Source organism: Gossypium hirsutum, chromosome D13 (assembly GCF_007990345.1).
Source record: "Gossypium hirsutum isolate 1008001.06 chromosome D13, Gossypium_hirsutum_v2.1, whole genome shotgun sequence".
NCBI lineage: Eukaryota > Viridiplantae > Streptophyta > Magnoliopsida > Malvales > Malvaceae > Gossypium > Gossypium hirsutum.
This window is the reverse complement of record NC_053449.1, coordinates 19,460,639-19,473,633: the sequence shown is the minus strand read 5'-3', so window position 1 is coordinate 19,473,633 and position 12,995 is coordinate 19,460,639. Positions and strand designations below refer to the sequence as shown.

At 36.9% G+C, this 12,995-nt stretch overlaps 1 non-coding gene across 1 annotated transcript; it reads left to right on the top strand.

Moving 5' to 3' along the window:
* The first annotated feature begins 5,679 nt into the window (after positions 1-5,679).
* On the top strand, positions 5,680-5,786 carry LOC121225828 (small nucleolar RNA R71). The gene has a single exon (XR_005923731.1). It is a non-coding gene; the product is annotated as a small nucleolar RNA R71 (small nucleolar RNA).
* The last annotated feature ends 7,209 nt before the right edge of the window (positions 5,787-12,995 follow it).

Genomic DNA, 12,995 nt, shown 5'->3' with positions numbered 1-12,995 from the left:
TGTCAAAGGTTTCTCGATGATAGCCACACCAATGACGAAGCTACTTCAGAAGGATGTTAAGTTCGAATGGACGGAGAAATGTCAGAAAAGCTTCGATCAACTGAAAACTCATTTGACTGAAGCTCCAATTTTGGTGCAACCCGAATCGGGTAAGGAGTTTGCATTTATCGTGACGCATCCCTACTTGGGTTGGGTTGCATATTGATGCAAGAAGGTCGAGTTGTGGCCTATGCGTCGAGACAATTGAAGCCACACGAGAGAAATTATCCGACCCATGATCTCGAACTAGCCGCCATTGTGTTTGCATTGAAAATATGGCGACATTATTTGTTTGGCGAGAAGTGCCATGTGTTTTCGGATCACAAAAGTCTCAAATATTTGATGACTCAACGAGACTTGAATCTGCGACAAAGACGTTGGCTTGAGTTGTTGAAAGATTACGAGCTTGTCATTGATTACCACCCGGGAAAGGCTAATGTGGTTGCGGACGCCTTAAGCTGAAAATCACTGTTTGCTTTGCGAGCGATGAATGCACACTTGTCTGTTCTACCTGACAATGTGTTAGTAGCTGAATTAAAAGCCAAACCATTATTGACTCATCAAATTCGTGAAGCTCAGAAAGTCGATGATGAATTGGTTGCAAAACGAGCTGAGTGTGTTCCGAACAAGGAATCGGAGTTTCAGATTGATGATGATGGTTGTTTGAGGTTTAGAAGTCGTTTGTGCGTTCCAAGGAATTCGGAACTCATTCCGATGATCCTGAACGAAGCCCATTGTAGCCGAATGTCAATTCACCCGGGGAGCACGAAAATGTACAACGACTTGAAACGTCGGTTTTGGTGGCATGGTATGAAGCGAGACATCTCCGACTTTGTTTCGAGATGTTTAATATGTCAACAAGTGAAAGCGGAACATCAAGTGCCTTCAGGGTTACTTCAGCCGATCATGATACCCGAGTGGAAATGGGACCGAGTCACAATGGACTTTGTGTCCGGACTGCCATTGTCCGCAAGTAAGAAGGATGCGATTTGGGTTGTTGTTGATAGGCTGACTAAGTCGGCTCACTTTATCCCCGTGCGTACGGATTTTTCATTGGACAAACTAGCCGAATTGTATGTTTCTCAGATTGTGAGATTACATGGAGTACCTATTTCTATCGTGTCGGATAGAGATCCGAGATTCACCTCGCGATTTTGGAAGAAATTGCAAGAAGCTTTGGGTACCAAGCTGCATTTTAGCACCGCTTTTCATCCCTAAACCGATGGTCAATCCGAGCGGATAATTCAGATACTCGAGGATATGCTGAGATGCTGCATCCTTGAGTTTAGTGGTTCATGGGAACGGTATGTACCTTTGATCGAATTCGCTTACAACAATAGTTTCCAATCAAGTATTAAGATGGCACCTTACGAGGCTTTGTACGGTCGTAAATGCCGTACACCATTGTTTTGGACTGAGCTCGGTGAAAGTAAAATTTTCGGAGTTGATTTGATTAGAGATGCCGAACAGAAAGTAAGGGTAATCCGTGAAAGTCTGAAGGTAGCCACAGATCGTCAGAAATCATATGCGGATTTGAAAAGAAAAGACATTGAATATCAGGTTGGAGACAAAGTATTTCTCAAAGTTTCACCCTGGAAGAAGGTGCTTAGATTTGGTCGTAAGGGCAAATTGAGTCCGAGGTTCATCGGTCCGTACGAAGTATCCGAACGAGTTGGACCCGTTGCATACCGATTAATTTTGCCCCCTGAGCTCGAAAAGATTCACAACGTTTTTCATGTCTCGATGCTTCGACGATATAGGTCCGATCCATCGCACGTAATTCCTCCATCGGAGATCGAGATTCAATCTAATTTAAGTTACGAAGAAGAACCAGTTTGTATTTTAGCACATGAAGTAAAGGAACTACGAAATAGGAAAATCTCATTAGTGAAAGTACTGTGGCATAAACACGGAATTGAAGAAGCCACTTGGGAACTTGAGGACTCTATGAAGGGTCGATATCCAAATTTATTTACCGGTAAGATTTTCGGGGACGAAAATTTCTTATGTGGGGGAGAGTTGTGACAACCCAAATTAGACCCTGGTCGGAATGTGGTTTCGAGACCACATTACCGAGCCAAAAATTTATTTTCGTGTTTTAATTGCATAAATTGTTGTGTGACAGTGAATATATGAGAAATTAAATGCTTAATATTAGCATTAGGATTGTGAATTAATTCAAAAAGGACCTAGTTGACGAAGTTAGAAAAGATGATAGATGAATTATAAGGAGTAATTAATAATAGGGTGAGGAAGCATGGCTTTGCATGTCAAATTGCCCATAAAATTCATGGTGGCCGGCCAAGGAGTGATGATGCTCCACTCATTCTAATTTAATATGTTTTCTTTTGGTGAACAAATGATGGGGATAATAATAGAAAAGGGAACAAAAAAAATGGGTGTCATACTTGCCATCTCCTAGCCGAAAAACCAAGAAAAAGAAGGGGAGAAAAAAAACTTGGAAAGAATTCGGCCATTGCTTGTGCCTAGGAGGAGTGTTTGATGTTGTGGCATGAAAAATGAGGGAGTTTGAATGCTTAATAAGGAGGGAAGAAGGAGTGTTCATGTTTTCTTTCTTTTGCAATTGTTCTAACTAGAGGAAGAAGAGGAAGCAAGATTCGGCCAAGGTGGTCCTTTAAGTGGATTAAGGTATGTTAATGCTCTATCATTGAAAATCTTTGTATATTTGGAGTGGCCATCAAGTATAGAAGCTAGCTCATGGCAAATGTTTTTTTTTTTGTAAAGTTAAGAAGATGACATTCGGCCATGGATGGTTGTATTTCTTTGATGTCGTTTTTGATGCTTTAGGGTATTGAGGGTTGATTATAGATGAGGTGAGTTTCTTGATTTAAAATTTGATGGATGTTAAGCTAGTTAGGCAACCAAAGGTTCAATATTTTTGTTATGTGGTTATATGTGCATTTCGGCCATGGTCTTTGTTTGAATTTGAGATTTGTAATGTGATTTTCCTAAATTGTCTATGAATTTTTGGTTGTTGATTTCATGGTAATGGTATATTGAATCCATGACTTGAATCCATGAAAATTTAGTAAGGTTGCATTCGGCAACTTGCTTGGAATTAAAAATTGATGTCTAAGCTTAGGTGATTTCGATGATGATATATATATATTCATAAGTATGTTTAGTTGATTCGGCTTTGGTAGTTGCATGAGGTTATTAGCCGAATATACTAACATACATATACATGTGAAATTGGATTGTAAATATTTAGCAAGGTGGTTAAACTAGTTAAATTATTGATTTAGCTCAAGGAGTTAAAGGAGGTGAATCGAGCAAAGGCAAAGAAAAGGTTATCGAGTAGCCGAGTTGGAACCGTCTTACCCAACACGAGGTAAGTCATTAAGCATGTAGTTGGTATTATTTCAATGGTCATAATGTTATGGATTGATGCTGAATGGAATGAATAAATATACATATATATATATATATATGCATGTACGTATGTGATGATGAAATTGTTGAATGAAAGAAAAGAGGTAAGATGTACTGAGTTGTTGATCTCGGCACTAAACGTGCGGGATAACCATTTATGACCATGAGATTGGCGCTAAGTGCGCGGGATTAAATTGTACAGCACTAAGTGTGCGGTTTGACTATGTTGCACTAAGTGTGCGAAATGAATATGATGCACTAAGTGTGCGAATTGACCATGCGGCACTAAGTGTGCGAGTTTGACTATGTAGCACTAAGTGTGCGATTTGATTACGTAGCACTAAGTGTGCGAGTTGATTATATAGCACTGAGTGTGCGGGCTCAATATACATTCGCGAATCATTATGGACACTATGTGTGCGACACTATTGAGTCGATCGCGGACAGCGGATCGGGTAAGTGTCTTGAGTACATGGCTAATATGTGCTATGCTTATACTTGGTGTTGAGCTCGGTAAGTTGAACCTATGTGACAACTATACTTGAAGTCACGTACATAAAATTTATCGTAGGATGGGTGAAAGGCCGTTTTGTTGTTTGATTGTAACGAAAATAAATTGATTTATGGAAATGCTTCAATGTCCTATTGATGAGTATATGGATTGTGAATGCATGAATTGATATGAAATTGAATCGATAGGTTGGAGGAACTATGGTATGGTTCGGTATGGATGGAGTAAATTGTCTCGTTCCATTCTGTTTCCTCTTGTGATAATGTTATTGATGGATGGTAGTGCATTGCTTATGACTTACTGAGTTATAAACTCACTCGGTGTTTCCTTGTCACCCATTATAGGTTGCTTGGACTCATCTATTTTTGCGGGGTCAGGCCGTCATCGAAGTCATCACACCGGATAGCAAGTTTTGGTACTTTCTTCTTAGTTGGCTTAGAAGAACATTTTGGCATGTATAAGCTATTACGTTGTGTTTGAATTTTGGCATGTAAACTTTAAGCCATGCGAAAATGGCACGAATGTTCGATTGAGTTGGATCAAGGGTAGGCATGAGATGGACCTAGTCACTTTCGTAACAGATGCTGGCAGCAGCAGTGTCATGAGATTGAAAAATCACTAAAAATAGTAGGAGTGGAATTAATTGATGAATAAATTATGTAATCGAAGCTCGATGAGTCTGCTTTCATGAGGAAGTAACGAAAAGATCATATGGGCAGTATATTAAGAGATAATCAGATTATAGTGGGACAGGGCCAGAACGGTTTCTGGATTCCCTGCTCCGACTTTGGAAATTCATTATAAATTAACCAGAGATAATTAGGGGTCGTACCATATATGTAAAGATTCCTCTCTGAGTCTAGTTTTCATAGAAATAAACGGCATCAGTATTGAAGCCCCGTACAGGGAGATATCCAAGTCGTAATGGGCAAAGGTCAGTGTAGTCGACCCCTGCAACTTGGGAGACTTTGACTAATAAACTGTACTAATTGGCCCGACCAAAAATTCTAGAAAAAATTACATAGATGGGCACATGAGTCTAGTTTCTGGGAAAAATTATGGAACTGATTTTCGAGTTACGAAACTCAAGATATGATTTTTAAAACGACTAGTACACAGATTGGGCAGTGTCTGGAAAATAAATTTTATAAGGGGTTAAAGTCAGTTAACACCTCGTGCTCGACTCCGGTGTCGGTTTCGGGTTCGGGGTGTTACAAATATGGTCATTTGGGTTGGCCCTATCCAAGGGTTTCTGCAAATAAGGAGGTTGATAATTAGTTTTTTTAGCCTGATTTGAATTATTACCTACTCATTGATTCCCTCTCCATCTCAGATTCGGGTTATCTCTCCAGCTGAGACTGTATGTATTCGAATAAGGGTTTCCATCCATATTCCTAATGTAATTTACATCATCGACAAGATTTTTGATATAGTGAAAGAGTGGTTTGTCTCCCCCATGCATGGATGACGTAGAAGTAGATTCGGTATGATTGATTCTATCCACTGACTATTGATACTTGTCATCTTTTTGGATAGCTTTTACTGTGGCGGGTTTATGACCATATGTAAATCATACAATTGGCCACTGACAGGAGTTTAATGTCATGTTCTGAATGATTTCATATGCATCCTCATATGTTCTGTTCATAAGGGCTCCTCTAGTTGATCCATCTAATTCAGCTCGTGCTTTTGCATCCAACCTATTATAAAATACCTGCAGTCACATCCACTTAGGAAATCTATGGTGCGGGCATTTTTAAATCAACATTTTGAAATCTTTCCATGCCTCATAGAAACTTTATCCCTCTATCTATCTTAAAACAGCAATCTCTCTTCTTAGTGGAACAACTTTGCTAATCAGGAAGAACTTTTGTACGAACTTTCGAGCTAGTTCATCCTATGTCGTGATAGACCATGGTGCCTGCGAGTCTAGCCAAGAAAAGGTGTTATCAATTACAGAAAAGGGGAACAACCGAAGATGAATAGTGTCATCAGTTACCCCATTATACTCAAAAGTGTCACAACATTGGAGAAACCATTTTAAATGTTGATTAGGGTCATCTGTCATAGTGCCCCTAAACTGCAGATTATTCTGAATCATTGTCAATTTTCTCTTGAAATTACTAGTTGTAATCATTGACCTTGCTATACTTTCCTAAACCATCTCTAGGCTTGGTAAGGCATAATCCCTTGCGGTTCTCTCATTTCAAGCCATATGTCCGTTTGTGGGTAACTGTGGTGCTGGTGGATTTCCTAAAATGTTATCGTCAATGTCACTAAATAGTGGATTTTCTTGTGGTAGGTTACCTGTAGTAGGTAGTGGTAGATCTTGCATCTTCTATTGCTGATGGCAATTTCTTCTGGTTATTATCTCTAGATCTGTGGTTGTTATAATAGGTGTGCCCCTACTTCGAGTCATACACTAACTCAGAAAGAAGAGATTAGTAACAATAAATAAAATTGTATCTATAACTAAGAAATTTCCCAATTGTTCTTTTACATGCAAAAATTAAAACTAACCTAGTGACATTGCCTCCCCCAGCAATGACGCCAACAATTTGACTGCCTCTAGACGTGCTAATGTCCAGAGTGTGAATATTGCAAGAAAATATAGAAAGATAAGGCGGTATTCGCAAGTATACGCATCGAGTTGTAATATAATTTTACAACGAAGTAGGTGAGTACTCTGAGGATCGTACCTAAGGGAGGTGAGTACCATATCAAGTATAACCTAAACACTAAAAGATCAAATTAATATTTTTAAATCATTTATAGTACAAAAATATGAAATAAAGGATTTTTAGGGTTTTATAATGATAGTAATAAAAACAAAAAAAACATAAAAAGATAAAATTCAAGATATTAAAAAGGGAAAATAAATAAAATATGATTTTGGGTGATTAGATTACTTCGGTAATCTCCGTCAATTTTCGTTTTGGGTTCCTCGTCAATCAACTAGCAACTACCTTAGCAGGATCTTCCGATCTCCTACTAAAATAATGAGTCAGTAAGAACTACTTGTCTTCTGACCTCACAATTTAAATTGGCTTGGGATTAAGGTGTTGACAGATAGGCAATACCAATTTTGGGTTAATTCCCACCTTGTTGACTTCTTGGGGTTGTCAGGCCTAGGGTTGATTTCACGTTCTTCCTTTCCCAAACAGTTGGTCTACTGAACAACCCTACAAAATAGTTAGCAGATCATACCTCTACCCGCCAATCCCCTATAGAAGGGTTAGTTCCTCATGGCTTTCATAGACAATATATAATCGATGTAAAGAGAAAGCATGCTAATTAAATCAACAAGATAGAGTAAATCAAAGAGCCTGATTGTATTCAAATTAAACATGAATCCACAGCGCTTGGATATTTTTACAATTTAGATCTCTTGAAATGAACAAGAATAATTGAAATAAATATAAAACCCTAAGAAAGAAAGAAATTTAAACTAAATTTACAAGAGAGAACCTGGGCTAATGGAATGAGGTCCATAACAAGTGACAAATGAGCCTATTTTTAGCTTTTAGGCGGCCATCATCCTTAACTCTAGGTAAGCTGACATTCCTAGGCTTAAAGTTTAATTGTGTATACCAAAATGCCCATGCTTCATGTGTTGTTTCCATCACAGAGTCGACGTCGCGACACACCAGGACCTATGTCATGAAAAACCAACCAGTATACTCATCTACAGCTATCTTCAGGGGTATGTCGTGACACTCTCAGTCTGTGCCGCGAAATCAAAGACAGTCTTGGATTTTCTCCATTCTGCTCCCTATGTTGCGACATCGAGTCATCCGTGTTGTGATATAATGATTGATATCTATTTAGTGCACCTTTTAATGGTCTCATGCACACTCACGAAGTGTGTTAGCTCACCCTTAGGCCTCATTCGGCCCCTAAGGTCAATAAAAGACTGAATTTGCACATTTTATTGAATGTAAATAAAACTTTGAAAATTAAACTAAAATATAATAAAAATGCTTGTATTTTAAATTAATTTTCTACACCAAATTACAAAAAATCATTGTTGCTGAGAGAATGGAAATTCTGGTGTTTGAAGAAGCTAAAGTTGAGGAAACGATGATGGTTCAGGTGAGTTTCAAACTCCAAATTTACTGTTTTGATTTAGGCTGTTTAAGTAGGCCATGGTTGCCTAAACATGAAGCATGATAATATAAACATGTGTTGCATGAATGTGGGAAACCTTAAGGGGCTAAAAGAAGATAGGATGGGAATAGAGACTGAACCCATTAGTTATCACCTCGACTGCAGCTTCAAACTTTGTGGATGGAACATTGCCGTGTTTGAGCATCAATGTTGGGCAACACCATGATGACGATATATGACATAAGACCATAGATGAAAGAGGCAATGAGAGTCTGGTAAAGGTACGTAGTGTAAGACCATGGATGAAAGATGTCATGGAAGCATGGTACATGAAAATGATGAGGGTGTAAGACCATAGATGGAAGATGCTATGGCAGCAAGGTAAATGGTATAAGGTATACGGTGTAAGACCATAAATGAAAGACGATATGACAACCATGTATGATGATTAAGACCTTTGGTGTAAGACTCTATGCAAAGCGTAATATGACAAGATGGAGAAACGATGTAAGACCATGAATGAAAGATTCCATGGCATCCATACATAGAAAGTCTGTCGAGATAGTAAACACAGAACAAAGGAAAAGTCTGCAGGGATAGTAAACAGAGAACAAAGATGAAGTTCATCGAGACAACAAACACGGATAAGTCTGCTAGGATGAGAGAAAGAGGTAAGAAGGGTATAAGACCATAGTTAGGCTACGACATGCAATAGAGTCCACCCTGAAACAAATATAGTATGTATGCCATGATCTCACGTGAGAGGTATGCAGTTAGGGCTACCAGTACGAGAAACCCCACAAATGGGTGACTGCCTCCAGATATACCAACGTCTAGAGTAAAATCCTACACAAAATACGTCAAATAGACAGTGTCCATAAGAATACGGGTCAGGTTGTAATATAGTTACAACGAAGTAGGTGAGTACTCCGAGGATTGTACCCAAAGGAGGCGAACACTAAATTAATCCTAACCTAAGCATAAATAGAGCTAATTAGTACTTTAAATAAATTATATTACGGCTAAACATAAAGAAATATTTTTTTATATTTTTATAAATAAAGAATAAAATAATATAAATGGAAAAAATTTGGGAAATTTGCTATTGAAACTGAATCAAATCTGAGCACGGATGATTAGCTCGCTTTGGTAGTCATAAAGAACTGTAGCTTCGAGTTTCTTGCTCAATCAACTAGTTGTTACCCTAGTAGGATCTCTCGATCTTTCATGAGTTGGCAAGAGTCATGTAATATCCCTAAATTGGGTATAGTACTTTTGGGTATACTTTTAGAGTTTCGAGTGTGAAATTAGGAATTTAAAAGGTTTCTTGTAATTTTTAATTTAATTTAGGAGGTTAATTATTAGTGAAAATAATCCATTTGGGTCGAAAAAGAATTTTAAAATAATTTTAATAGGGGTAATTTGAGTAAAATTTAAATATTAATTAAATAGGATTTAATTGTAAAACAAGGGAAAATTTAGAGTATTTATATGACAAATAAACCTTAAATTTTGGAATTTTGGAGGGAAAAGATTAGATGGTAAAGTAAATGAAATGTGAGAGTGACCATTAGACAAATTTCCCAAATTATAAATTCTGATGGGTGGTTTCAGTTTTAAAACTATGTATCTAGCCCACTTTTCACACATTTTACATCAGATTAGAGAGCTTTAAAATTCATTTTCTTTGCGTGATTTTAAAGACCTATCATCAGAGAATAGATCCAACCAATTTTCTTCTCAAAATGCTCTTTCAATTCACCCAATATTATTCTCAAATGTAGCCAAAAATATTCTAAAATTTCTCAAGTTTCCTGAATCAAGATTTTCAATCAACAAATTTAGAGCGAATCAAAGGTAATCTTCAATCCTAAACTTTACTTTATAATGATTAGAAACATTTTCACATGATTTGAGAGATAATTAAAGGATTGTTAGTAATGTCATTTTCTTCCAAGAACACAAGGTTATTTAATGGTGGATCTTGAATTTTGAGAAGAAATCCACAAATCAATGGATGTTCCAATTCAAAATGGATCTATTAAATGGTTTTTGATCTTATTTATCAAGATTAAACATGATTTGTGAGGTAATTTAAAGAAATCCAAATTTCATCATCTTCATGAATCGATTTTTTGAAATTTTGTGAAATTTCTTTAAAGATGAAATTGATGCTTAGTATAAGTGCATTTGATCTAGTATTGATGATTGAAAGTGTTTAAGAGGGCTGGAGAGATCGATTTTGTGAGGAATCGAGTTTTCAACTTGATGTTACAAAACCGGTAAGGTATCTTTATGATAGGATTTCAATTAGTATAGTTAATTAAAATTTGTTTTTATTATAGCATTAGAAAGGTGATAATGTCTACTTTATCTCTGTTGAAGCTCTGAATCTTGAAGAGGACTGAGCTAACCGAAATTGCAGCTTGGATTTGCTTGGTTGATCACTTGTTTGTGATACAATAAATTGTATGGTGGGTGTTTCTAAGGGCGATTTGGTAAATTGACCCTCATTTATGTTAAATTAGTAGCTTAATTGAATTTTTATTGAAAAATGGTAAGTAAGCATGTAGGTGGTTTGTGCAATTTAATTAGGCTAATTATATAGATGATTAAAGCATGTTTACTAGAGTTTTTGATCATGATATATAAGTGTTACATTTTGTAATTGAATATTGGAAAATGAAAATTGAAATGTTTGATTTAATTGTATTTTAAATGGTTATGTTACATGTTACACATAAGAATTTGATCACATTAAATTGAGCACACTAATGACTAATTTATATGCTATGTTTGATTGAATATATTGGCAACATACATGGTGGATCCATTGAATATAGTTTGCATGCCATAGGATTTCTGAGTACTCGCGTTTATTTGTTACATTGTGAGCTAGGTGGACTGATTTTTTTGGAGTAGATAAGGGAGTGTTGAGCATGACTCTCCACTCATTGGGTTATTTGAAGCGCTATAAGGGAGGGCGTGCTTTAGTCGGCTCAACTCGGTGGACTATATTTGATAATTGTGGGAGTTTGGAGACCCGTTTATCCGGTGTATGATCACCCGATTAAGCCATGAGAAGTGTATGTTAATATATTTATGTGTGATTATTGTTATATAATTCTTTGTTCGTAAACCATGAATAATTGATTCTTGATATTATTGATAAAGCATATGGAAATTAAATTGACATGTTTCATTATTATGGATGATAATTAGTGATTGATTGGATGTGATTTAAGCATAATTTGGATGTTTATTTACTAGTTGTTTTTATTAACATTCACTGAGCTTTTTAAGGCTCACACCCATAAAATCTGTGCAGATAATCGTCGGGAATGAGGAGCTGAAGAGGCGAGCAAAAGAGTTTCAAAAGATTTAGGTTTGGTAGAGACTTTATTACATGTTTTAGAGACTGTAATTGGGCATTGTGGAACTCTTTTGATGTCAATAAATTCAACTAAAGGTGTATGTATATGTATGTTAATTAATTGTAGTTAAATCGGGTTTAAATTTTTGTCTTTTTCAATTGGTATTCTAATTTGTTTAAGTTACAATTTAGTCCTAATAATTGATTAGTCTAATTAGAGCTTATATGATAAGGAAAATTGGTACAATTTTAGAATTAGTATTTTAATGGGTAAAATTCGATAGAAATGCACTTAATTTATAATTCCAAATTGGTCCTGATAGTTTCCAATTGTTACAATTTAGTCCCTAATAATAAAACTTGAATTAGAAATAGTAAACAAATTCAAATTAAGCTGAATTTTTTGGGCTTGTATAATTTGACTAACAGAAGGTTGGTGAACTCTTTGATCTAAAATCGTGTTAGTTTTATAATAGGTGGTAAAATGACAAAAATGCCCTTAGGTTAAATTACCTAGGAAAAATTTAAAACTGCCCCATAATTTTCTTCCACATTAATAAATAATTAGTAAGCAGATAAGATTGAGGTGTTATAAGGTCGGGGAGTTTCTTGGGTGGTTATTAGCTGAAGAGTCACTTAGGTGGCTAATGTAATGCTTTGAATTCGGGTCGGTTCGTCCCGGTCAGGTTTAGGGGGTCACATTTGGTGGTATCAAAGCTCTAGGTTTAAAACCTTGGGTTAGCCTAGGTTGCTTGAATATTAACGATCTTGGTTTATGGTGTTTACTTGCTTGTGTTGATTAAAAATTTCGTATTTTTACCCATGCATGATCTTTGTGATATAAATTGTTCTTGGGGCAGGATTGGGAACATAATGCCCTATAGGAACTTTAATTAGTTAAATCTTGGATCTCTTATTGCTACTCACTCCTGGTACGTTTTCTTTACTCTTTCGCTTTAGTAAACGATAGTTTTTATGCCTCTACGTCGTGATTGGGGTAGTATGGATGATGATGCACTGCTGCGGGATGATGCTCAGATGAGTCGCATCGAGCATTTCATGTCTGAGATGGTAGGAGCACTATAGTGTATCGCTGGTGCCAACACTGCTTCGGCTCGTCAGGGTTTGCCACAAGAGCTTTTATGAGCTCTTGGTGGTAAGGAGTTTCATGGTGTAAAGGGTGGTGATCTGACACATGCAGAGTATTGGTTGGAGGGCGTCGTTCTTATTTTCAGTCAGATGGGTTGTTCTAACAAGGATAAGTTGGGTTGTAACGTATCGCTGCTGATGGATGAGGCTTAGAGATGATGGATGACTATCGAAAGGGGTACTTCATCAGATCGTCTGACTTGGGACTTCTTCTTAGCATCGTTTCAGAGGATGTTTATGGACGAGAAGTATCTCGAGGCTAGGAGACAATAGTTTATGGATCTTTTTTTTGGGTACTCTATCGGTGGACAAGTACGAGACTGAGTTTGTTTGATTGAGCCAGTAAGCTCCCGAGTTGGTGTCTTTTGAGGTGAACCATTGTAAGAGGTTCAGGCTTGGGCTTAGAATACCGAGCACTTCTAC